At 47.9% G+C, this 25920-nt stretch overlaps 2 long non-coding RNA genes across 2 annotated transcripts; one reads left to right on the plus strand and one right to left on the minus strand.

Moving 5' to 3' along the window:
• Positions 1–5982: 5982 nt before the first annotated feature.
• On the minus strand, positions 5983–10709 carry LOC311583825. Its single transcript, XR_014774695.1, has 3 exons — positions 10657–10709; positions 10330–10452; positions 5983–6007 (listed from the first exon to the last, which is right to left on the minus strand). It is a non-coding gene; the product is annotated as an uncharacterized lncRNA (long non-coding RNA).
• A 7152-nt stretch (positions 10710–17861) lies between these two features.
• LOC311583823 lies at positions 17862–19590 on the plus strand. The gene is made up of 2 exons (XR_014774693.1): positions 17862–18393; positions 19105–19590. It is a non-coding gene; the product is annotated as an uncharacterized lncRNA (long non-coding RNA).
• Positions 19591–25920: the final 6330 nt, after the last annotated feature.

Genomic DNA, 25920 nt, shown 5'->3' on the forward strand with positions numbered 1-25920 from the left:
GCCCAAGGCCCCAGAGGCTGTGCTCTGACACTGCAGAAATCATCAATTAAGGCAATACAATGAGAGGGGAAAAAAATGGTTTACAAGTATTCTTCCATTCCTTACCACAATCTTGTAACCACCCGAGGCAGGCAAAGAAGGCTTCCTGTCATTCTGCATTCTGTGGGGGAACTGAAGTTCCTGTGGTTAGACGTTTTGCCCAGAGTTACATGGGTTGTGGTGGCTGGCCAGCATGGGCATTCTTCTGCTGTGGAAGCCAGCACTCTCTGTGCCAGCCAAGTCTCACAGGTGAGCTTGGAACCCTTGGTGAATTCCAGAGAAGTCCTTAAAGTTTTGCAAAGCAATCATGATTGAAATGGGAAGGAAGCCCACGCGATCATTAATCAGCAGCGGCTGACGATCAGACAGCACTGTGAAGGTGGGAGGGCTTCTCAAAGACCTCGTTGTTTTATTTGTTATTAAATATATTGACGGTTGGGTGCAAAGGGGGAGGGAAGAAGGAACCCGACCATCCCACATGGTCCCCCGTTGCGGCTGTGTAGAGACAGCTTTGCCGATGTCTATCAACTTTGTTTATGTCAGATTGGGCAATTTGTCACTGATGCTGAATCTGCCAAAAGAAAAGTGGATTTGATTGACAAGGCCTTGGGCTCCTCTCTCTTCCCTTTCAATATCCCAGATGTTATTTAAAAAAAAAAAAAAGTCGTTTCCACCCTCAGGAAAGCTCATCTGTGGGTGAAGTATATAGCAAGGGAGCTTGAGGGATAAGGTTTCTGTTTTTGTGGAAACTTTGTCTCCAGGGACTCTGTCTTCTTGATTGGCTCAAATTACCCTCCATTTTCAATTGCTGCCTTTCAGCGGAGCCATCTGTTTTGGGGCCCATCTGTCAAGGGCTCTGTTACGGTTGACTATTAGATATATTTGCAGCTGATGTTTCAAGGGGGAAAAAATGACAAAAGAAAAAAGCATCTCCAAGAATGAAAGGAGAAAAAAAAAAACCAGAAGCAGACTTTGCTGGGCTTAGAAATCAGAGAAGTTAGTTCTGTAACTCCAGCATTTAGGAGGCTGAGGCAGGAGGACTGCCTGGAGTTCAGGGCCAACCTGGATGATATGTGAATTCCCGGCCTGCAGCATTGGGGGATGGGGGGGGGGGGGTTGGAGAAGAAGGAGGAAGAAGAAGAGGAGGAGGGAAACGCTTCTGCTAAGCTAAATTTCATAAGCCTTTAATCTTAGCACTCAAGAGACAGAGGCAAGGGAGCCAGTCTGGTCTCCATAGTGAGTTCCATGCCAGCTAGAGCTACATAGAGAAACCCTGTCTCCAAAACAAAACAAACTGTATTAGTGAGGTTTCTCTAGAGTAACAGAACCTGCGGAATGGTTTTGTGTGTGTGTGTGTGTGTGTGTGTGTGTGTGTGTGTGTGTGTGTGTGTGTGTGATTTATTGGAGTGAGCTGGTCTTCTGTATGTGCTAAAATCCTGAGGAAGTAGGCTCCAATACCAGTGAAGGAATGGATGTGCTAGCAAGGCTAGGGCAAGCAGGCAAAAAGCAAAGCTTCTCCCTGTGCCAAGGCCAGAGTCTCTCTCTCTCTGCCTATGGATCAAGATGTAGCCCTCAGCTACTGCTCCAGGAGCTTGCACGCTGCCGTGCTCCCTGCTTACAGCACAGCCTTGTGTACAGTAGGCACGCAAAAATGTTAACTGTTTCTATTTCTGCCGAAGCCTATCTCTACAAACCTCCAGAAATGGGTAGAAATAGAAGCTTTCCCACCCCCACTTACTAGGACAAAGCTGCCAAGCATCTTACAAGCTTCCCAGGACACTGTAGTTGTGTACAGCTGTCTGCAGACTTAGTCCTTGAAGGCCACAGACTGTGAGGCATATTCAGCTTTGTGTCCATTAGGGCACGCGCAAGGACTGTTAGCTAAGGAAGGTCCCGCATGACGTTCATAAAACTCAGAATGGTGGCTCCAGAGACCGACATGTAAACAGAGCAGGGCCCACAAGCCCGAGTGCTGCTCAGTGTGGGAAGGAACCAACTCTTCTGTAGGGATCCCTCCTGGTGGTCAGCCAGTTCAGCTAGACTGTGGCAAGCCTGTTCCTAAAACTGGTGTCCCGACCTTGCTGGCTGTGAGTGACAGTGATAAATGCTGGCCTCAGGCAGATGCAGAGCTGAAGTCTTGAAGAGTTGAACCCTTACGCAAACTTTGACTCACACTCTCAAAAGGCTGCAATATCATATGAGGAGTAGTCCTAGCCAGGCCTTCGGGCACACTCCTGTCATTTTCAGCACTTGGGAGACTAGAGCAGGAGTCCATAGGTACAAGAGCAGCCTGGAGCTACATAGTGAATTTAAGGCCAGATTTGGTTGCTTGTTAAGATTCTGTCTCAAAAAATTTGAACAAAACAAAGTAAAGCCAGGAAAGGCCTAAGGCTCCCTGGTTGAGCTAACTCACACAACCCAAGCTGGCCCTCAACAGTCAATCAATAGATGACCTTGAACTCCCTCTTTTCCCTCCAGAATGCTGAGATTACAGGCATTTGTCACCCACGCCCAGCTAAAAACCCAACTTTCTTGTAGAACTGTCTGACAATATTGCCGTTCTTTTTTTTGTTTTGTTTTGTTTGTTTTTGTTTTTCGAGACAGGGTTTCTCTACGTTATCTTGGCCCTCCTGGACTCGCTTAGTAGACCAGGCTGGCCTCGAACTCACAGTGATCCACCTGCCTCTGCCCCCCAAATCCTGGGATTAAAGACATGAGCCACCAGGCCCAGCTTCTCACCGGAGTCTAATAGGCTGTTGCTGTGCCCCAGCTGCTCGGGAGCATAAAGCTAACCCTTGTCTGACCCTGGGACTGTCCCTCCCCTGGGAACCTTGGCAGATACATCTCATCCCAGGCAGTGAGTGACAGTCAGAGAGAACAAAAACTACAGAGTCACAGAGGCAAAATCTGTATAGCAAGGTAGGAGAGGAGGTGTTTGTGGGCAGAGGACACGGCAAGGTCTCTGACAGGATGGTGAGCCGCTTAAACCCTACGGCCATTGGCAAGATCAACAACCTCAATTTCCTAGCAGTAAGCTTAATAATGATGACACACGGCTATGAATAAGATACTGTCACCAGCAGTGCCATTCAAAGTGGGAGAATATGACACTGACACTGACAGCGCCTTATGAAGCATGGCAAAAAAAATGCTGACCTTTATGGAAGCCTGGGGTCCGATGCACTGTGTTCATTGGACCAGTCTCTCTACTCTGTTTGTTTATGGTTAAAATCTTGCATTAAAACATATTAAAAGATGGATAAGATAGCTAGGGTTCAGCTACTTGGGAAGTCGATGCAAGAGAGTCATTGGAGCCCAGGAATTCTGGCCTAGCCTGAGCAACATAGAGAGCCTCCCATCCCCGATTTTTTTTTAAAAGGTTTTATTTATTATGTATACAGTGTTTGAAAGCCAGAAGAGGGCATTAGATCACATTATAGATGGTTGTGAGCCACCACGTGGTTACTGGGAATTGAACTCAGGACCTTTGGAAGAGCAGACAGTGCTCTTAACCTCTGAGCCATCTCTCCAGCCCCCCATCCCCGATTTTTAAAAAAGATTTAAAAAAAAAAAAAAGGATGAAAAAAATGTTGCAGAATATGTAATGATACCTAGAAATTATACTGCATCATTAAATAAAAAGCAAAGCTGAAACTGCTAATTCGGGTACATAAAACAATTATCTGTTTGTTTTTTGTTTTAAATATCAAGAAATTGGCTTTTGGGAGATGGCTAAGCTGGTAAAGTGTTTGCCAAGTCTGGAGTTTAGCTCTCCAGCACTTGCATAAAAAAACAAATGCTATAATCCCAGCCCTGGTGGGAGACAAGCAGATCTCCAGAGGCCCCTAGCTGCCCAGTCTAGCCAATCAGTGAACCTCCAGCTTCAGTGAGGACCTTGTCTTAGAAAACAAGGTGGCAAGCCATTGAAGAAGACACATCTGCACACATGTCACTCCCATGAACGTACATACATACAAATTAAAACACTGAGCCAGAGCCCAGCAGTGGTGGCACACACCTCTAATCCTAGCTCTCAGGAGGCAGAAGCAGGTGGATCTCTCTGAGTTCCAGGCCAGCCTGGTCTATAGAGAGAGTTCCAGGACAGCCAGAGCTGTTACAAAGAAAAACCCTGTTTCAAAAAACGAAAAAACGAAACAAAACAAAAAGTCTTCTATTCAAGAGGCCCTAGAGCACTGCAGAAAAAGAATGAGAAACAAAGTTTCCTGCATTTCTAAACCCACAGAAAGCGATCTGGAGTAACATTAAGTGACTATCTGGCAAGGGCTGGAAGAGAGCAGCCAGGGGGTAGAGCTGGCCGCCTAGGAAGCGGAGACCTATTGGACTGTTTTAATTTTTCACAAGAATATATTCATGTATTCTGCATAATTAAAAATTAATAACACCCAAAATACTCTCTATGAATATGCACTGATGTTAGTCAGGAATCTCCATGGACGTGAGATGGTCTAAGTTCTTCTCTATAATTTATGAATCTCCTGTTGTGAGCATTTATGACTTAAGTTATCAAAGTTGGGGGAGGAAGGAAAGAGGTAAAGAGCTTGGGATATAAGTTGGTTGTGGACCATGCTACCACGTGTAAGGTTCTGGGTTGGAGCCCAGCACTGATAAAAATAGATAGATAGATAGATAGATAGATAGATAGATAGATAGATGAATGTACAATTAAGCTGGGCATGGTTGTGCACAACTTTAATCCCAGCACTTGGAGGCAGAGGCAGAGGCAGAGGCAGAGGCAGAGGCAGAGGCAGAGGCAGAGGCAGAGGCAGAGGCTGGCAGATCTCTGTGTGTTTGAGGTCAGCCTGCCTGGTTTACAAGCAAGTTCTAGACCAGCCAGGGCTACATAGTAACACCCTGTCTCCAATAAACTTTAAAACGAGGAGTGAAACTCTCTCCCACTCTCTTGTTACATGAAGTCCATGGAGTTCACTGTCCCAGGCACCACTCCAAGTTTGCTGGTCCCCAGCTCTCCTCTCTTCTTGGTGTTCTTTGAGCTCAGGAAAAGCCTCCAAAGTAGGCTCAGACTATGTTGGCCCGCAGGAGTGGAATATAGGCATCCTTGCTGTGTATTTGTCAATCAGTCTGCTTGCTGAACTGTCCCCGGACAGTCTTCCTACTCTTCCATGGGTATTGAGAATCATTGCTAGAATTTACATTGTTCTGAGTCCTTTCAAAAGGAAAAGGGAAATTGGGCATGGTGGCCCATGTTGTTTTAAACAATAATCCCAAAACTTCTATTTTTACCAATAAAGACTCAGGAGCCAGATGCTGGGGTGAAAACCTACTAGTACCCAGAGAAAGCACCCAGCTGACCTTCCTACTCAGCTCACATCCTGATGGAAAAGGCCCAAAAGGCTCCCTAGCTCAGCCGACAGCCCCAGAGGAAAAGGCTAAAACAAAAAACAAAAAACAAAAAACAAACAAACAAAAAAAAACCAGGGCCAAAGGCTTGCTAGCTCACAGCTCAAAAAGCCCCCAAAAGCCAAAGGCCAGGGAGCTGAAGAGCCCCTCCTACTTCTACACGCTGTCTTAAATACCGTTCAACTCAAAGTCCCTCCTAATCTTTATTCCCTGTTAGCTTGTTTCTTGCTCAGCCTCTTGACCTAGGGTTAACTTTTATTAAATCCTGTGTACAGAAAGCTCTTGGATTAAAGGTGTATCCTAGCCCTCAGGAGGCAGAGGCAGGCAGATCTCTGAGTTCAAGGCCAGCCTGGTCTACAGTGTGAGTTCCAGGACAACCAGGACTGTCATGTAGAGACCCCTGAATGGAAAGGAAGCCAGGAGCTGACAGCCTAGGCCTGACATCTCAGCTCCTCAGGAGGGTGAGGCAGGGAGACATCCTGAGCTACAAAGCGAGTTCAAAGCAATCTGGAGCAGTTTAATAAGACCTTGTCCCCAACATTTAATGGCTTACCTAGCGTGTTTGAGGTCCTGGGTTCAGTTGCCAGCACTGGAAAAATAAGTAAATAAATAAAGAATAAATACAAAGTTTTAAAAAAGGATACATCCTTTCTTCCCCACTCAGGGGTCTCCCACCCCCCCGCACCCCCAAGCTTCTACCACCAATGCTTGTCCTCATGGAGCTGTGTTTAACAAGGTTCTGCTATATGTCTGGCACTGTTCCAGATACAGGGGAGCACGCCTAGTAAGTGACAGTGACAGGCCTGAAGGTGCCACCGCTGGCAGAGGCCCCAGAACTACTAGTGATTGCCTCCTGTCTGACTGGAGCCTTAACATCCATCACTGTCAGTTCTGAGCTGCAATTCTCCAGCATGGCTATTACTTTTTAAATGATCTTTGGTGCCCTTGCTTCCTCCCTGATTTTTAATCCTTGGCCCTGAGAAGCCAGGCTAAGAAGTTACCACACGTTTTACACGCTAACTCAAAAAGAATGAATGTGTTTATGAAGGTCCAAGGCATCCTTTGGGGCGGGGGAGTGTTCTATGCAGGGTTTCTCTGTGTAGCCTAGGCTGTCCTGGATTCACCTTGTAGACCAGGCTGGCCTCACCTTGTAGTCCACACTAAGCCTTGAACTCATATCAATTTACCTGCCTCTGCCTTCTGAGTGTGGGATTACAGGCAGGTGCCACTATGCCCAGCTTTCCAAGGCATCTTTTGTTAGCACTGTATGGTCTTTTTTTTTTTTTTTTTAGGTTTTTCTAGACAGGTTTTCTCTGTGTAACAGTCCTAGCTGTACTGGCCTTGAACTCACATTGATCTGCCTGCCTTTGCTGGGGACTAAACTAGTTTATGCCCAACTAGTTTATGCTGGTTCTTAAATGGTGTCCTGGTGTGCTTTCTACTGCTATGATAAAACACCATAACTAAAAGCAATTTGGGGAGTGTTTGAAAAGGTTTACTTCAGCTAACAGTTTATAGTCCATTACAGAGGAAGCCAGGACAGGAACTCAAAGCAAGAGCCTGGATTTAGGAACTGAACTGAGGCAGAGGCTGTGGAGAAACACTGCTTCCTGGCTTGTCCTCCGGGTGCACAGTCAGTTACAGCTCCCTTTCTTAGACAGTCGCCCACCTAGAGAAGTCACCTTCCACTGGCCTGGGCTCTCCCAATGGAGGCTTGCTTCCTCTCTCTCTCTCTCTCTCTCTCTCTCTCTCTCTCTCTTTTCTCACTCCCTTCCTTCCTTTCTTTGCATTTTAAAAAACTTTTTATTGATTCTTAGTGAGTTTTGCATCATGTACCCCAGTCCTGCTCCTCTCTTCATCCCCTCATAAATGCCCTTTCAACCTCTCCCCAAAACAAACAAACAGGCAAAGCATAGAAAACATCTCATCATGGAAGACATAGTATGTCATAGCGTGTCCCACAGAGTCTTCACTTGCAAATGTTCATTGCAGTGCATAGTCACTGGTCAAGTTTGAGGTCTCTGGCTTCTGTGACGCCATCAATATTGCATCCTCACCAGGTCTCCTCCCAATTATCCTGTTGTTGGCCTGTGTCATGGAGATGCTGCAGCTTTGCATCAGCAGCACTGGCCCTTTCACGTGCCCTAACCATTTGCAAATAATATAGATTTTGAGATGGGCCAGTTCAGAGCCCCTGGATCTGGGCTTGGGCAGTAGCTGAGCTCATCAGAGCACCAGCTCTCCCTTGTCTGGGCCACCAGGATGAGCTCCTGATGGAGGACTTTTCTTAACTGAGATTTCTTTTCTCAGATAACTCTATGTCTCTATGTTGTGTCAAGTTTACAAACACAAAACAAAACTATCTAGGATAAATTATTTCTTTCAAATAAAATCCCTATGTGTGTGTGTGTGTGTGTGTGTGTGTGTGAGAGAGAGAGAGAGAGAGAGAGAGAGAGAGAGAGAGAGAGAGAGAGAGGCTTTTTAATTCTGTCTAATTCTGTGCTGCTAACTCCTTTCTTAAGTCTGTACCTTGCAATTTAGTATTTGTAGTAAAGACTGCTTCATTTAAAAAATATTCAGGCTGGATAGATGGCTCAGTTGGTAAAGGTGCTTGCTATGCCAGCCTGACAACTTGTTTGATCCCTAAAACACACATAAAGATGGAAGGAGAGAACCAACTCCACAAAGTTGTCTTTGTCTATACATACTCTCTAATGCAGAGACCCACTCATCCCTCTCTCTCTCTCTCTCTCTCTCTCTCTCTCTCACACACACACACACACACACACACACACACACACACAATTTTTAAAAATTACATTCTGGTGTCTGGTGTAAAGAAATGTGGTCAAGAGCTTGGATAGATGGCTTAGTAGTTAAGAACACTGGCTGCTCGTCCAGAGAACCTAAGTTTAATTCCCAGGACCCACATGGCAGCTCATGACTCTCTGTAACTCCAATTCCAGGGGATCTGACACCCTCACCTATGCAGGCAAAATATCAATGTACATGAAGGAAATATTAATGAAATCGGGCTGGAGAGATGGCTCAGAGGTAGAGCACTGGCTGCTTTTCTAGGGAACCTGAGTTCAAGTCCCAGCAATCATATGGTGCCTCACAACCATCTATAATGAGATCTGGTGCCCTCTTCTGGCAGGCAGGTGTACTTGCAGATGCAATATTGTATACATAATAAATGAATTTTAAAAATGAAATGTTGCCAAAGCACCAGATAATAATATAGAAGGTTAAGCTAAGTGTTTGAGGCCAGCCTGGGCTACATAGAAAGATCCTGCTTCAGCCAGGCGTGGTGGCACACACCTTTAATCCCAGCACTAAGAAGGCAGAGGCAGGCAGAGACCAACCTGGTCTACAAAGAGTCCAGGACAGCCAAAGCTACACAGAGAAACCCTGTCTCAAAAAAACAAAAAAGAAAGAAAGAAAGAAAGGAAGGAAGAAAGAAGGAAGGAAGGAAGGAAAGATCCTGCTTCAAAAAAGGCAAAAGAAAACTAAACAACTAAAAAGCAAACAAAACACAGCTTTAATATAAACTATCACCAGTTTAAAGCATCCTAAATGTGTCACATCCTGATCAGGTGGGCAAGGAAGTTCTCAAAAATATCCTCACAATCAGGGATTAAAACTGTTTTACTGTGATACTTATAGCAGCCCACAACTCCAAAGTCTTTCCCCAGCATGTGCACCTGTCGTGCTGTCTAAGTTTGGGAGCCTCAGAGCAGCATGCAAGGAAAGCAAGTCTGGAGACTTCTTAGGCTGCTGCTTGGTTAACTCGTTAATTTCCCAAGCTTGCAATGAAAAGAATGAACCACCAGGTGGCAGCAAATGCCCATCAGGTAAAGGCAATCCCGCTACAAAATTCAAGATGCACAGATCTGTGCTGTCCTGAAGAATAACCGTGGTTCAACTATGCAGCTGAAAATTTCTTTTGAGACAAGAATCTCATGCATTCCAGGCCGACCTCAAGCTTGTTATGCAGCCAGAGGTCACCTTGAACTTCTGACGCTCTTGCCCCACCTCCCAAATGCTGAAATTACAGGTGTGCTGGCACACCTGTCTGTTGGTTTAGTCTGCAGTACTGTTTGAGAGGAATGTATATATATATATCCCCAACTATGTTCATTAACATCACATTGGTAAAGTGAGATTTGGCAGTACTTGCAAGAACTGTGTGATGGACCATTTGTCTACTGTCCATGAGACCTGGGTTTTGTCCCCAGTACTGGAGGAAAAACCTTAAGTGGATAAACTAAGTAAGGACTGTCCAATTAAAGAAAGCTGTGTTCTGGGGGGTACATCAGGGGTTTGCCAACCAGCTGTCTCACCCTAAGTCTGGATTTGCGAGAGCAGCCCATGCTGGCCTCTTGAGATAAAGTGTTCACAGGGGCGAGAGTGCCTGCTGTCATACACTGTTAGAAAGATATGATGGGAAAAAAAAGAAATAAAAAAAGATATGATGGGAAGGAAGGAACAAGGTTAAGGATGTACATCATGTGAATGGGGTGGCAAGTTTAGTGTAGGTTGAAAACAAATTTTGTAGTTTACATCAAATCTAACCTAAAACATAGGAACTTTTTTGTTGTTGTTGTTGTTTTGTTTTTGTTTTTCGAGACAGGATCTCTCTGTCAGTCCCTCTCTGTAGCCTTGGCTGTCCTGGACTTGCTTTTTAGACCAGGCTGGCCTCAAACTCACAGTGATATGCCTACATCTGCCTCCAGAGTGCTGGGATTAAAGGCGTGCGCCACCATGCCCGGTTTGGGATGGCTTTTTATTAAGCAAAAGGTTAATAAAGACAGCAAGCAATAATTAGCATCAAAATACATCAGACCATTCCCCAACAGGTCTCCCATTAACTTGCAAGGTATATTGTTCCTGTTTTGGTCTCTCACATACCTAGTCATATCCGGGAAGAGGAGACGGAGCTCCATGATGTAAGGATGGCTGGCCTAGAACTAACGATGTAGAGCAGGCTGGCCTTGAGCTCACGTAGCTCCACCTGCCTGTGCACCACTACACCTGGAAAGGAAGAGGGAATCTTAGTTAAGAAAATGCCTCAGCTATTAAAAACAAGGAAATCCTGAAATTTGTGGACAAATGGATGGAACTAGAAATGATCATACTGAGTGAGTTAACCCAGAAGCAGAAAGACTCACATGGTATATACTCACTTATAATTGGACACTAGCCCAAAAGGGATGTCCCATGAAAGTCTTCACTGACCAGGAGATTGGGATAGATGCTGGGACTTCCTATTGGGACTCTAAGTGAGAGAAGTATGGGAGAATGGGGAAATAGAATGATCCAGAGGGTCCTAGAAACCTACAAGAAGAACATCATGGTGCATCTGGACCCAGGGGCGTCTGCTCAAACTACTGCATCAACCAAGTTTACTACAATACGTGCAGTAAACATTGAACCCCTACTCAGATCTAGCCAATGGACAGGACATTCTCCACGGTTGTGTGGAGAGCGAGGACTGACTCTGACATGAACTCTGGTGCCCCATATTTGACCACTTCCCCTTGGTGGGGAGGCCTGGTGGCACTCAGAGGGTAAGCAGGCTACCAAGATGAGACTTGATAGGCTGTGACCATATAGTGGGGGAGGAGGTCCCCTTCTGTCACAGACCTAGGGGAGGGGAATAGGGTGAAAGAGGGAGGGAGGGAGGAATGGGAGGATACAAGTGATGGGATAACAATTGAGAAGTAATCTGAATAAATTAATAAAAAAACTTCTGAATGACAAAAAAGAAAGAAAGAAAGAAAGAAAGAAAGAAAGAAAGAAAGAAAGAAAGAAATATGTCCATTAGATTGGCCTGTGGGACATTTTCTTGATTACTGGTTGATTTGAGAGGATCCAGCCCATTGTGGGCGGTGCCATCCTGGGCAGGTGGCCCTGGGTTGTATGAGATAACAAGTGAAGACAGGTGGGTGTGGTGGCGCACGCCTTTAATCCCAGCACTCGGGAAGCAGAAGCAGGCAGATTACTGTGAGTTTGAGGCCAGCCTGGTCTACAAAGTGAGTCCTTTAAAAAATGAAGCAAAGTCCCATGCAATAGCCAACTTTATTCAGCACATCAGACAATTTATACCCTGAGGGTTAAGAGGAGTCACATGAGTAACGTGTACAATCACTAGGGCAAGTCACAGGGGACAGGCAAGCAGCACAAAACATGTTTTCCCATAGAGGCATATAAGCAAATAACAATAGCCAGAGAAGCTTCTGTAAGGCAAAGGACACTGTCAATAGGACAAGACGTCAGACAACAGACTGAGGAAAGATCTTCACCAACCCTACACCCCTGACAGTGGGCTAATATCCAAAATACATAAAGAACTCAAGAAATTAAATGCCAACAAATCAAATAACTCAATTTAAGAATGGGGTACGGAGCTAAACAGAATTCTCAACTGAGGAATCTCTAGTGGCTAAGAAAGACTTAAAGAAATGTTCACCGTCCTTAGTCATTGGGAGCATGCAAATCAAAACGACTCTGAGATTCCCATCTTACATCCATCAGATTGGCTAAGATCAAAAACTCAAGTGCTGGCGAGGATGTGGAGCAAGGGGAACACTCCTCCACTGCTTGTGAGAGTGGAGGAAGGAGGACACCAACCCACCCATAGAACCTTTGACCCAAATTTTGTCTTGCCTACAAGAGGTGTAGGGAGTAAAATGGAGCAGAGATTGAGGGAATGGCAAATCAATGACTGGCCCAACTTGAGACCCACTCCATGGGAGAGAGCCAACGCCTGACACTGTTAACGATACTCTGCTATGCTTGCAGACAGGAGCCTAGCATAATTGTCTTCTGAGAGGCTCCATCCAGCAGCTGATAGAAACAGATGCAGAACTCAGGAGACTTGTGGAGGAGTGGGAGGAAGGACTGAGAGAGCAAGAGGGGCCAAGGACACCAACAAAAGACTTAAAGAGTCAACTAACCTGGGCCCATGGGGGCATACAGAGACTAAACCACCAACCAAAGAGCATGCGTAGGCTGGACCTACACCCTCTACACATATGTAGCAGATGTGCACTTGGTCAGCATGTGGGTCCCCAAACAGTGGGAGCAGGTTGCCTGCCTCTGGAACCTATAGATGTCTGTACTCTCCGTCTGTGGAAGCAGGAGGGGATCAGAAGTTCAGGGTTATCCGTAGTTACGTATTAGGTTTGAGGCCAGCGTGGGTTACGTGAGAACCTGACTTAAAACGAAATAAAACAAAGCAAATGTAGGAAACAACAAACAAGCTGTAGATATGGTTTGGTAGTTAAAGAGTACTTGCTTCTCTCCCAGAGGACCTGGCTTAGAGTCCCAGCACCCACATGGCAGCTTACAACTGTGACTACAGTCACAGAGGATGCCCCTTTCTGGCCTCCTCTGGCACCAGGCGTATAGATTGTACACAGACATACATGCAGCTAAAACACCCATACATATAAAATAATAATAATATAAAAAAATTTTAAAACATGAAAAAATAACCAATGAGTTAAAATTATAGATGGGCCGGTGTATCCAGAGAAGAACACCAGTGTGGCGAGAAGCCTGTGAAGAGCTGGCATAGATTATTGGTAATGGGGAAAATGCTAACTGAAACACCGTGAGACACCATTTTGCTCATATTCAACTGTCACCAACTCCAACGGTGACAAACAGAAGCTATAGACCCAAAGACTCCATGAAACCCTGAGGCCACAGTGAGGCCATGGGGTGATATAGAGACCAATGGACGCTTTCCGTGTTTGTTTTGTTATTTGGTTTACTTTGTTTGTTTGTTTGTTTGAAAGAAGGTCTCACTACCTAGCCCTAGACAGCCTAGACCTCACTATGAGGATCAGCCTGACCTCGAACTTGCGGGAATCCCCTGCCTTTGCCTCCTCCACGCTGGGATTACAGGCATATACCCCCAGTACTTGCTCGGAATTGTGTATTTGATATCATCCCTCAAGCCATGAACTCAGGACTGCAGGAGGGACAGGAGCATCTTACGTGTCACCATTAGTCAGTCCTCCTCACAGAGCCACCACAGGGCACAGAGCCAGGAATGAACACATCATTGTTTTGCTCCTTAACCTTCCATGGCTCCCTGGTGCACGGAAAGCAAACAGATAAGGGTCCATTTCCAGCCTGGTGCAGTGGCGTATGCCTTTAATCCCAGCAGAAAGCCGGGCGTGGATCCCAGCACTCGGGAGGCAGAGGCAGGCGGATCACTGTGAGTTCGAGGCCAGCCTGGTCTACAAAGTGAGTCCAGGACAGCCAGGGCTACAGAGAGACCCTGTCTCGAAAAAAACCAAATAAATAAATAAATAAAATAAAACCCTTTTGCCGGGCGTGGTGGCGCACACCTTTAATCCCAGCACTCGGGAGGCAGAGGCAGGCGGATCGTTGTGAGTTCGAGGCCAGCCTGGTCTACAAAGGGAGTCCAGGACAGCCAAGGCTACACAGAGAAACCCTGTCTGGAAAAAAAAAATCCCAGCAGAGGCAAGTGGTTCTCTGTCAGTTGGAGGCCAGCCTGGTTTGCAAAGTGAGTCCAGGACAACCAAGGCTACACAGAGAAACCCTGTCTCAGATTAAAACAAAACAAAACAAAACCAGAATACCCAAAATCCCAAAACAAACAAAAGGCTCTATTTCCAGGTGTTTTCTTATTCTGCCTCCTCCTTTGGGACAGGCAGGGCCTGCTCTGGGATGGATGTACAGTAATGTGTATCAGAGACGCAGCAGGGGCCGATGGGGGGAGCTGTGCATATGCCCTCTTTGGCCTCTTGACCCCTAGAGAGCTTGCTCTGGGGATTAAGTGCTGATTTTTCCATCTGTACCAGGCCCAGGCCCATGTGGCCTATATGTCTCTAAGGAGCCATTAATGACTGACATAGACTTGACTTTCTGCTAGGGGAGAGGTCTCTCAGGCCAGAGTGTGGTGGCCATGATGGGAAAAAAACAGTAGCCCAGAAACACCCCCCAGGAGTGTGTTTCACTGGTGCAGACAAGAAGTACAGGCAATACACAGTCTCTCTGTCCCTTCTGCCTGAGCCTGGGGCCCTGGGGATAAAGCCAGCATAACTCAGGATCGGTGGGGAGTTCTGCAGTGCCATGGGGAAGCCCCCACTCCACAAACTTCCTCTCCCCACAGGCATGTCAGCCTAGACTCTGGTTGTGGGCAATACAATGATGCCAAGACTTGTTTGCTGGGAGAAGAAAAGGCAGGGACCGGCGGACCACTCTGAGAGAGGGGGCAGGGACCAAGGAACCAGCTTAAAGTTGGGATGTAGGATCCACGCTGTGGTCTTGGGGCCCGTAGTTGGGCCACGCGCCTGCGATGAATATCCTTTGACAGTATTTTCAGATTGAACATCCGGCTGGCCGTGGCTGGCTGGAGAAATTGGTCTGGCTGGAGATCATCCTTAAGTTAGCTTGAGATCTATGCACTCTCTACATCTGTGAGCAAAGAGGTGTGAGAAGGGGACCCCTTTTAGAATAGAGTCTCCCCTGGCTCCATCTTGTCAGGTCGGGTGACAACCAGACAGTCACAGCTTGTGTTGAGACATCCTCCCAGGCTGTGGCTCTCTGAAGTCAGGCCTGCCTGGCAACTGCTCCCCAAAGCTGTAGACCCAGGCACCTTCACTGAACCTCTTGAACCTTCTCACCTCTTTGTAAACAATCTCTTTATTAAGCCTTTGCCAACTATTCTCTGCCCTCCTGCCAAGACTCTAGTTAGTATAGGAAGCGACTCCCAGGGGGACTCTCAGAGGCAGGCAAGGCCCCAGGTCCCAGTGGAGAATCTGCAGGTGGCCAGGACCATCTTCTCCCCATTCGAGGCCGCTGGATTTCCTCAGACTGGGGGGGGGGGGGGATCTTGGGGGAGGAAAGAAGAATTCAATGGAGAGCAGACGTTGCTCAGGGAAGCAGGTGGTCAGTGGCTTTGGTATTAAATGAGAGAGGTGATATCAGCACTTCCGTGGGTTGTCACCTTGAGCACTCACTGAAAACAGTTTCCTGAACTAGTCATGTGGCTGCTCAGTGGGAGAACACTTCCTACCGAGGCCACAGGCATGGTCCCAGCACTGTGAATAATTAATTCATGTAATTCATTAATTAATTAAAATGAATGCAGGTGTCCCAGATTCATGGGACCAACCTGGTGCTGCCTGCTGTCCCAAGAAGGCTGATTCCATGTGTATCTTAGCTCTAAGAAATCAGAATAGTGGCAGGGCTCGGGGAGGGTGTGGGTGTGTGTGGTGGGGGGCGGAATGGGGGGGGTGGGGGGGATGCTGCCTTCAGAACTTTCTCTGCAGTGGTGCAACTGAGCACCCAGAATGGGAGCTATGGGGGAGTGAGGTGTGTCCATCCCTCCCCCAGAGGCACACAAACTCCTCCCCCTTAAACCTGGACACAGACTGGCCTTCTGTTTCTATAACACAAGCTGTCCCCCTAATGCTAGCCCTATGCTCAGCTGTGCCCCCTAGGGAATGCAGCTCTCAAGTGTCTATGCAAGGGGCTCTTCCTGCACCCTAGCCACTCTCTGTTTACAGTCTGGTTTCTGTTTTGGCTTGGTCTTGCTCAGCAACCCACAAATACCTCAAGGTAGGTGTAATCCCCCTGCCTCAGCCTCCAAAACACTTGGATTACAGGTGTGTGTCATTATGTCCCACTCTGCTTCTTATTCTTCCTCCCCATCTCCTTCTCTTTCTCCTTTTCTATTTTTTTCTTTTAGCAAGATTTCCTGTTCTATAATTCTCTCTCTTTGTTATTCTGTAAGCTCCTTGCTCCTCTCCCCACCATGTAAACAGTTAGTGCACCATAAGTGTCTATTGTGTATATTCTGTGACACAGATATGCATATAGTAGTAACCATCACTTGACTGTTGAGTGTAAAAATAATTTTTTAAAAATATTTTATTTAATTTTAATTTATGGGCATTGGTGTAAGGGTGTCAGATCTTGGAGTTACAGACAGTTGTGAGCTGCCATGTGGGTGCTGGGAATTGAACCCAGGTCCTTTGGAAGAGCAGGCAGTGCTTTTAACAACTGAGCCATCTTTCCAGCCCCTAAAAGTAACTTTTATTTGCCTGCTTTAAATGTCGCCTTGGAGGCTTATTGCCTCTGTCTGCTCACCTAGGCCTAGTCCTGGAACCTTCTGGCCTTCTTACAGTCTAATCTAGGCCTGGAATGTTTTCATCCTCTGAGATTTACTGCTGAATAAGATTGCCCTTTCTAGGGGACTGGAGAGATGGCTCAGAGATTAAGAGCACTGTTTGCTCTTCCAGAGGTCCTGAGTTCCATTCCCAGCAACTACATGATGGCTTACAACCATCTATAATGAGATCTAGTGTCCTCTTCCGGCCTGAGGGCAGAATATTGTATAAATAATAAATAATAAACCTTTAAAAAAGAAAAGAAAAGAAAAGATTGCCCTTTCTAGCTCTTTCTGAACTCTGGCTGGCTGGTTCAACTCATCTGTTCTGGCTCAAACTCCTCTCCAAGATGGCTGATTCAATCTGGCTTCTTGCTTGGCCTCTGACTGAATTGCTCTGCTTGGCCTCATACTGACTTTGGCAATATGTTCTAATCTTTGGGCCCTTCTGTCTTCACCTGTGTCTGTCTGGCTTGTTCTCTCTTCAACCTGTCTCTGTAAAACTCTCCTAGTAAACCTGCCTCTGAATCACATGAAATGAACTGCCTGTCAACTCACTCTCAACTGAACCGCCTGAACAGCACTGAGTAGAACTCAGAGATCTGCAAGCATCTATCTCCTGGGTGCTGGGATCAAAGGCCTGTACCACCATGCCTGGACCTAAGCCTTCTTTACCTGAAACTTGCTCTATACCACATTGACTTTGATCTCTGAGGCCTCTGTCTGCTTACCTCTGCCTCCTGGGATTAGTGGTCTCTCTGTATTCCAGCTGGATCACACAGACCTAGAAAGTCTTCGGATGTGATCTCTTGCCAGAGCAGCCATGTTCTGAATTAAAATTCCTCTACAGTGGGGGAGCACTGCCCCATATCACATGCGGCATCCTCAGACAGCTGGGGTGTGTATGTGGGGGGGGGGGCAGGGCAGGGAGGCAGGGGGGCAGTCCTAGAAAAGAGCTGATGAGCCCCAGATGAGTGCACAGCTGAGAGACTGATGTCAGGAGCTGCGAAAGCAGGGACAAATGGCTGTCAGACCGTATATTTACGACAGCCTCCCAGCATCAGGTCCGAGCTGCCTGGTATGCTCTGTGGGCCTCAGCGTCCCAGTTCTAAGGATAAAGAATCAACTACTCTGCAGTTCTCCCTGATCTGACCCTCAATCAATTGCTGAGGAAAGAAGATGGGAAACAGGAAGTGCACCGCCGCATGGCGCCTGCCTGATACTTTTTGGGTTTCCTGCTCTGACTCAGTCCAATCATGTTCCTGCAGGAGAGGCACCTGCCACTGTACAACTGCCGGAGCCTCCTGTGAGGAAAAAGATAGAAGACAGATGGAAACAAAAGAGATACAGAACGCAGTCTTTAACTTCTCAGGGCATCTCTGGTAGCAGGGCCAGCCCTGAGAGCCCCTGCCTGACTCCAAGAAAAGGGAGAGAGGCCCATCTTTATGTCTCCTCATCTGAGAAGAGGAAGCACCCTTTAGGGTTACCACACAAAGAAAAATCCCAGATGCTGGAGTCAGCCCATTATGACAGAAACTGGGGTCAGGATCTGAGGCCCTCAACTCAAAAGGACACTTTCTCTGCCTTCCCCCTGCACTGAGATTCTCTCAGACCTGCAGGGAGCCCTGGGACCAGGTAGCTGCTCCCAACCAGCTGACAGATGGGGGTGGGGTGGGTGGTGGCTTAAGTGTCAAATCTGAAGTGTGACAGGAAGGAACATTCGAGGTGGACATGCTTGCTCTCAGGAACTCGGCCAGAAAGAAATCAGTGGACAAACGGAGTTCACTGAGCTCAGAACCCAAGACCGACCTCCTCACGCCCAGGTATATTTAGTGTTATCCCGGGAACGGGGATTTCTAAGGCCCATTCCAGGGGTTACCTCCCAGTGGCTCATCTATTTCCAGACCTTGTGAACAAGGAGATCCAAACGGAGGAGCTGGTGACCGCCAGAGGGCAGGTTAGAGCCGGGAACAGGGCTGCTGGCTTGAAAATCGTATCAAAGCGGCCCGCTGCACTCAGCACTTATGTCCTCCGGGGCTGAGTCATCCTCACCAGGCCCTGGGTAGTGCGGAGCGCACCACAAGAGCTGAGCGCAGAACTTCTGCACGTGGTGGAGCCCCTCCTTCTGTGCTGCCTCTGCCCGGTTCAACTGTTTGCTTGCTTAATCCAAGCGGGTGGGACGCAGAAGCAGGGGCAATCTCTGTGAGTTCAAGGCTAGCAAATACAGGACGGCCAGGGCTACACAGAGAAACCCTGTCTGGAAAAACCAGAATAAGTAAATAAAATAATAAGTTTGCAGGACCTCACCCACACCAACATTTCCAGGAAACCAATCCTGTTTTCCACCCCTCCCCCCATTATGCTAGGGATGTCACCTTACCCTGGCTTGGAGTACACCCTCCCTAATTCCTGGACTATGATGAGCTATGAGGGATTGGTCTTTGGGGTCCCCTTCATGTCCCCTGTATTGTCTGTCTCTCCCACGACCAGCCATACCTCACATTTGGCCCTTTTTCTCTTTTGCACCACAACAGGCAGGTATGGAGTTCCGTCCCATGTTCCAGCTGTAGACAAAGGTGGATGGACAGATGGACACAGGTGTAGGTACTAATTCATATGGAAATTTCCTGGGGCTCCCCAAGCTTCCAGGCTCACCAGGTTCCAAGAGACCTTGACAAGCAGCGCTCCTCTGGAGCCACGGACCACATACATTCATGGCTCCCCACGAGACAATGTAGGGCAATTGCCTCCAAATCTCGGAACACTCTGACTTAACCGCCAAGGGCTAAATTGGGAGAGGCAAATTCATCCTGACTCACGGAGTTACTCCCACAGATAAGGAGCCTAGTCACGACCTGGAGCCCTCCCTGGTTATGTATGTAGTGCCCTTCAGGATCCCTGGACACTACTGTCTCCTTGTTGGGATGTCTGATGCTCAGTGTGCAGCCCTCACCCTGGGAAAGTCTGCAGCTTCTGTGTATCATGGCACGCTGCATCGGAAGACATTTTTCTAAACACAGTACACATGGCTGTAATCTCTTTTTTTTTTTTTTTTTTCCTTTTTCCCTTGGTTTTTTCGAGACAGGGTTTCTCTGTGTAGCCTTGGCTGTCCTGGATTCACTTATAGACCAGGCTGGCCTCGAACTCACAAAGATCCACCTGCCTCTGCCTCCCGAGTGCTGGGATTAAAGGCGTGTGCCACCACACCCAGCCACGTGGCTATAATCTCAATTGGTGAGCCTGAGGCAAAATCCGTACAGGGAAACAGAGGTTAACCCGAGCTACAGAGCTAGATCCTGCTTTAAGTAGAAAGACACAGTGCCAGGCGTTGTGATGCACCCCTTTAATCCCAGCACTCAGGAGGCAGAGGCAGGTGGATCGCTGTGAGTTCGAGGCCAACCTGGTCTACAAAGCAAGTCCAGGACAGCCAAAGCCAAGGCTACACAGAGAAACCATGTCTCAAAAAACCAAAGAAGAGAAGAAGAAAAAGAAGAAGTGTGCCTACATCTTTCCTTACTTCCTTCTATGGTTTTTAATTTTTCCTGTTGGTTTTTTTTCCTCCTTTATTAATTTATTCTTGTTACATCTCAATGGTTATCCCATCCCTTGTATCCTCCCATTCTTCCCTCCCTCCCAATTTCCCCTTATTCCCCTCCCCTATGACTGTTCCTGAAGGGGATTACCTCCCCCTCTATATGTTCAAAGGGTATCAAGTCTCTTCTTGGTAACCTGCTGTCCTTCCTCTGATTGCCACCAGGTCTCCCCGTCCAGGGGACATGGTCAAAGGTGAGGCACCAGAGTATGTGAGAAAGTAATATCCCACTCTCCACTATACTGTGGAGAGTGTTCTGTCCATTGGCTAGATCTGGGTAGGGGCTTAAGGTTTACCCCCTGTATTGTCCTTGGCTGGTGCCTTAGTTTGAGCGGAACCCCTGAGCCCAAATCTGCCTATCATAATGTTCTACTTGTTTTCCTGTTGGTCTTAATATGGGGCGTCCATTAACTCTGCAGTTAACATTATCTCAGATACTGAGGCTGGAAGGGATAAAAAAACAAAGTCTCTTCCCATGTGGAATCTGAGGAGCCACAAGGAGAACCTGAAAATCCCTGGAGAGTTGGGTTTCCCATGCCAACATCTCCACGTAAGCCCTCCTGAGGAACCAAAGCAGGGTCAGAGTCAGTGTGACGACAGAAAGTGGTGATGTCTGCACTACGAACATATTCCATGAGGATGGACAAACAGCTCGGTGTCCCCACAAACAGCTGCCTCCACTTTTCCAGGTCAGAGATGAAGCCCAATGTGCCTTACCTGTGATGCTTGTGTAGCCTGGGACTCCAAACAATTAAGTCCACAGCCCAGGCCTCTGCATTGATGTTAAGTCCCTCACCTCAGTCCCTTATCCCAAGCCACACACAGAACACCAGATCAGAATGGAGTCACCAAATGTCATTGTCACCACTCACATACTTGTTAGAAAAGGCCATAGCCAATAGGGCAGGGTTGTATGAAAAAAACAAACCCAGTTTTCTCCCTCCCTCCCTCCCTCCCTCTCTCTCTCTCTCTCTGTTTTTCTTTCTTTCTTTCTTTCTTTCTTTCTTTTTGTTTTTTGTTTTTTGTTTTTTGAGACAGGGTTTCTCTGTGTAGTCTTGGCTGTCTTGGACTCCCTTTGTAGACCAGGCTGGCCTCGAACTCACATAGATCCACTTGCCTCTGCCTCCCAAGTACTGGGATTAAAGGCGTGCGCCACCTCCCCCGGCTCCTTGTTCTCTTTATAGGTGGGAGCAGCACAGTTCTCACAGTGGCCACAGCAGGTGCTCTTGTCAGATGTCCTTCTGCAGGCACAGCCCTGGGCCCCAGATGTCCCTCAGCAGACACAGCCCTGGGCCCCAGATGTTCCTCAGCAGACACAGCCCTGGGCCCCAGATGTTCCTCAGCAGACACAGCCCTGGGCCCCAGATGTTCCTCAGCAGACTCAGCCCTGGGCCCCAGATGTCCCTCAGCAGGCACAGCCCTGGGCCCCAGATGTCCCTCAGCAGACACAGCCCTGGGCATACTTGGAGGCTGAGAAAGAAGAGAACAGAAGAAGTGAGGCAACGCTTACTCCTCTAGGCCTCACCCCAAAGAAGCGTTTGCTATTTGCTTATTTATTTATGAGCAGGGTCTGACAGCCTATTTTAGCCTTGAATGCATGATGCCCTGCCTCTCTCTGCCTCCCAAGTACTGATATGGAATGCCAGCAGCTCCACGCTCCTATGAGGAGGCTTTTTAATAAAGACCTGGCCTCTGTCTGTCTTGAGAGCCCAGATGTGAACTTTAGGGTTCGAATCCCAGTAGAGACAGAGTGCCTGGTCTTGATAGGGACATAACTACAGTGCAGAAATCCTGGAATGGGAGCAGAATGGCCTTCAAGGGTTAAAGGACAGCCAGTGTCCCCAGAGTTACACACTCAGCCCCAGCTCCAGATCTCTAGAGCAGGCCCCACACACTCTTCCTGCTGGAGGGACACATGATGTCTTTGCAACTACAGGAGCCTGAGAAGGTGCAGGAGTAACCTGTGGGGGAGGAGAAAGAGGCAGCGAGCTAAAGCCAGGGACAGGAGCCAGGGGAGGCTCCCTGAGGCCAGCGCTGCTGTGTATGTCAGAGCCTTGCTCCTCCTGTCTCGGGTGAAACACACAGAAGCATGTGCCATTGGAGCTCTCCACCCTGCTGCTGGGAAGTGCAGCCACTCTCAGATGTTTTCCCAGAGGAAAGAAAGTGAGGTGCTCCAGCCACGGTGGGGACAGAGAGGTGGTGATGGGCAGGGCAGACCAGAGCCCACACTACACTTTTCTCCCTTGAAATGAGAAGCTTGAGAGAAGGAAATAGCAATGGAAACCTGGTGAGCAGCAAAGTGTAGTGAAGCTGCTCATAGAGGAAGGGAGGGTGAGAGAGAGAGAGACAGACAGACAGACAGACAGACAGAGCACAAACTAGTAAGGAGCCCCCTTTATCCAGAAATGAATAAAGGGACTCTGACCAACTGTTGCTAGATTGGCTCTGGCAGGCCTTGCCCTTTCCAATGTATTCCCTCTGCCTTGTTAAGATTGCCCAGCATGGTGGCTCATGCCTGTATCCCAGCAGAGTCAAGAGGATCGCTTGCTGTGAGTTTGAGGCCAGTCTGGTTTACAAAGTCCAGGAAAGCCGGGCAGTGGTGGCACACACCTTTAATCCCAGTGCTCAGGAGGCAGAGGCAGGCGGATTTCTGTGAGTTGGAGGCCAGCCTGGTCTACAAAGTGAGTCCAGGACAGCCAAGGCTACACACAAAGAAACCCTGTCTTGAAAAACAAACAAACAAAAACAAAACAAAGTCCAGGAAAGCCAAGATTACACAGAGAAACTCTGTCTTGAAAAAACAAACAAACAAACAAACAAACAAAAAACAAACAAAAACCATTAGATTACATTCCTAAAGCTAGCCCCCAAGGTCTATTCCTTTATTTGGGCAGTTCCTCCTCCTGAGGCTGACTACCAAGGTCCAGCTATCAAAATATTGAAGTCCAGCAATCAAAAGGCCCCCTAGGGCCAGGTGTGGTGGTGTACACCTTTAATCTCAGTGGATCGCTGTGATTTTGAGGCCAGCCTGGTCTACAAAGTGAGTCCAGGACAGCCAAGGCTACAGAAAGAACCCCTGTCTCAAAAGAACTAACTAAATAAATCAACTAGGCATCTGGGAAGCACAAGGAAGCCAAAGAACCTGCCTGCTCACTTCAATCTGCTTTGCTCACCCCCTGCGCAAAGATCCTGCCCAGACCTTGCACCCACGACTACTCCGAGAACCCCCCTCTTAGGCTCCCTCAACAATCTAAAGAGGTTGAGCGCCCGCTGGGCGGTCTATTAGGATAGAAGAAGACTGGCTCTTTTCAAGTTTGCTCTGGGCTCCTTGCGATGGCCCCGCCCCCTTCCTAGCACCAGTTCACTGGTCCCTGAAGTCATACTTTGGGGTGTGGCTGAGCCGAGCGCAAGCTTCCCTCTGGGCACAGTCTCTTCTGACGGACGGTGCGCTCTTCACAGGGCGGCCCCGGGGGAGGCGGGGTTTTGCGCTCAGCTCTAAACGGCTTACAGTCACTCAGCTTCTTTTTGCCAGTTCTAGGAAGTTTACCGGTCTCCGTCCGCCCCCCCCCCCATCCTCCACACACCCCCATCCCACCCCCCCCTCGCCGCCTAAGAGTTCCAGGAACCTAGTCGCTGCTGTCTCTCACCCTCAGCCCTGCACTATGGATATCACTTGGTCTCCCCGAAAGTCTCCTTACCGCATCTCTGAGATCGAAGTGAGAGCGAAGGAAGTGTGTGCTAGGGTCACATTTGCTTCTATGACATTGCGTGGTTGTGTCTCTACCTCCATTTCTGGCTCCATTTCCCTAGTACCCAGAAAGGACAGACACAGGACTTTGCTTCTGTCCTCCATTGTTTATGCAACAGATTGGCTCAGGTGTAGGTTCTTAGTCTAAAACTATCCTAGGCTCGCCACAGCCTGTGTGAGCTCTCCCCCAGTTCACTGGACAGTTTTCACACAAAGTACTTAATTTAGAGTCAGAAGAACATAATCTTGGGCAACTTCCAGAATCCCTGGTCACCCGGCTGGAAGTTGAAAGAGCAAACTCATGCTGACTTTGCAAGGAACTTCCACCTAAGTCACAGCAGTGGAGGCCCTCCTAGTGACCTAGTGTTGTTCAGGGGCCATCTCTCTGAGCTCCTTCAGACTCTCTGGGCCAGTGTAGCTCCAGGTGTGCACACACAGGGACCCTGTCAGTGAGCAGCTGTTTGGAATGCTTTCAACAGTTTGCCCTGTCTTCTTATATTTGTTTTTCCTGTCCAATCTTCAAAAAGTGATTTGTGGGTTTTGTCGCTCCTTTTTTTTTTTTTTTTTGGGGGTATACAAATAGTAACATTAACCTCACTGTCACACTATAGGGTGTGGCTGAACTGAGCACAAACTTCCTGCTAGGTCCTCAGTTTCAGTACAGAGGGTGCACTTACGTGTATGTAAAATAAAGCATCAAGTTTAAGGTGGATGGAAACTAAAAACTGCAGGGGTGAGGGGCTACGAACACTGATGCTCAATTTTGAGGCTCACCTGAGTTTGAATCCCTAGCACCCACATAAGTCAGGAGTGCTGGTCCAAGTATGTAACACTAATGCTGAGCCTAATCAGGGAGAGTGGTGGCTCCCCAGAGTTCGCTGGCCATCCAGGCCAGCAGAAATAAAGCAAGTTCTAAGTTCAGTGAAAGATTATGTCTCAAAAAGTAAGGTGAGCCGGATGGCGGTGGCGCACGCCTTTAATCCCAGCACTCAGGAGGCAGAGGCAGGCAGATCTATGTGAGTTTGAGGCCAGCCTGGTCTACAAAGTGAGTCCAGGACAGCCAAGGCTACACAGGGAAACCCTGTCTTGAAATACCAAAGGGCGGGGGAAGTAAGGTGAAAAGGGATAAAGATTCACCAGCTGGGCGTGGTGGTGCACGCCTTTAATCCCGGCACTCGGGAGGCAGAGGCAGGCGGATCCCTGTGAGTTCAAGGCCAGCCTGGTCTACAGCCAAGGCTACACAGGGAGACCCTCTCTTGAAAAACCAAAAAAAAAAAAAAAAAAAAAAAAAAAAAAAAAAAAGATTCTCAATGACTATCTCAGGCCTCCGAGTTCCCGAGTTCAACACACACACACACACACACACACACACACACACACACACACACACGGCAAATGCTATGATAAAAGGCATGAACCACATCTGACTCTATCGCTTTTAAATGGCAGCACACGCAGTGCTGTAATCCCAGCAATTTGGGAAGCTGAGGCAGGAGAATCAAGAATTCAAGGCCAGTCTGGGCTGCAGAGTCAGTTCTGGGCCACTCTGTGAGCTCTGGTGCCCAAACAGCCAACGAAGTCCCCTTAACACATCTCTCCACCTACATAGGGCTGGACTACACAGCTCAGTGTTTAGAGTCTCTTCTTAGCAGGCTAGGCACACTGTGGCAATCTGCATACGCCCTCCATATACCCCACAATCCAATGAGCTGAAAATTGGAATAGACAGAGAAGGTAAATAAAGGACTGGGATGTTTCTATGCTGTGAGGGTTGGGCAGCAGGCATCTGCCCCCTCTACCACACATAGACCTGACCTGGCACATGGCTGCTGTCCTCCAGATGAGGGAGAGCATGAGGTAACTTGGCTTTTCCCCAAGACACTCCCCTTTCTTGGGGGCCAGAAAGGAAGATAAAGTCACTAGTTGAGTCCAGAACCAAATCACTGTGCTATCAAGTCAAACTGTCACCCCAGTTTCTTTTTTTAAAATCACACACAACCAAAACTAGAG

Source organism: Acomys minous (genome assembly GCF_964271855.1).
Source record: "Acomys minous genome assembly, chromosome: 14".
Taxonomy (NCBI): Eukaryota; Metazoa; Chordata; class Mammalia; order Rodentia; family Muridae; genus Acomys; species Acomys minous.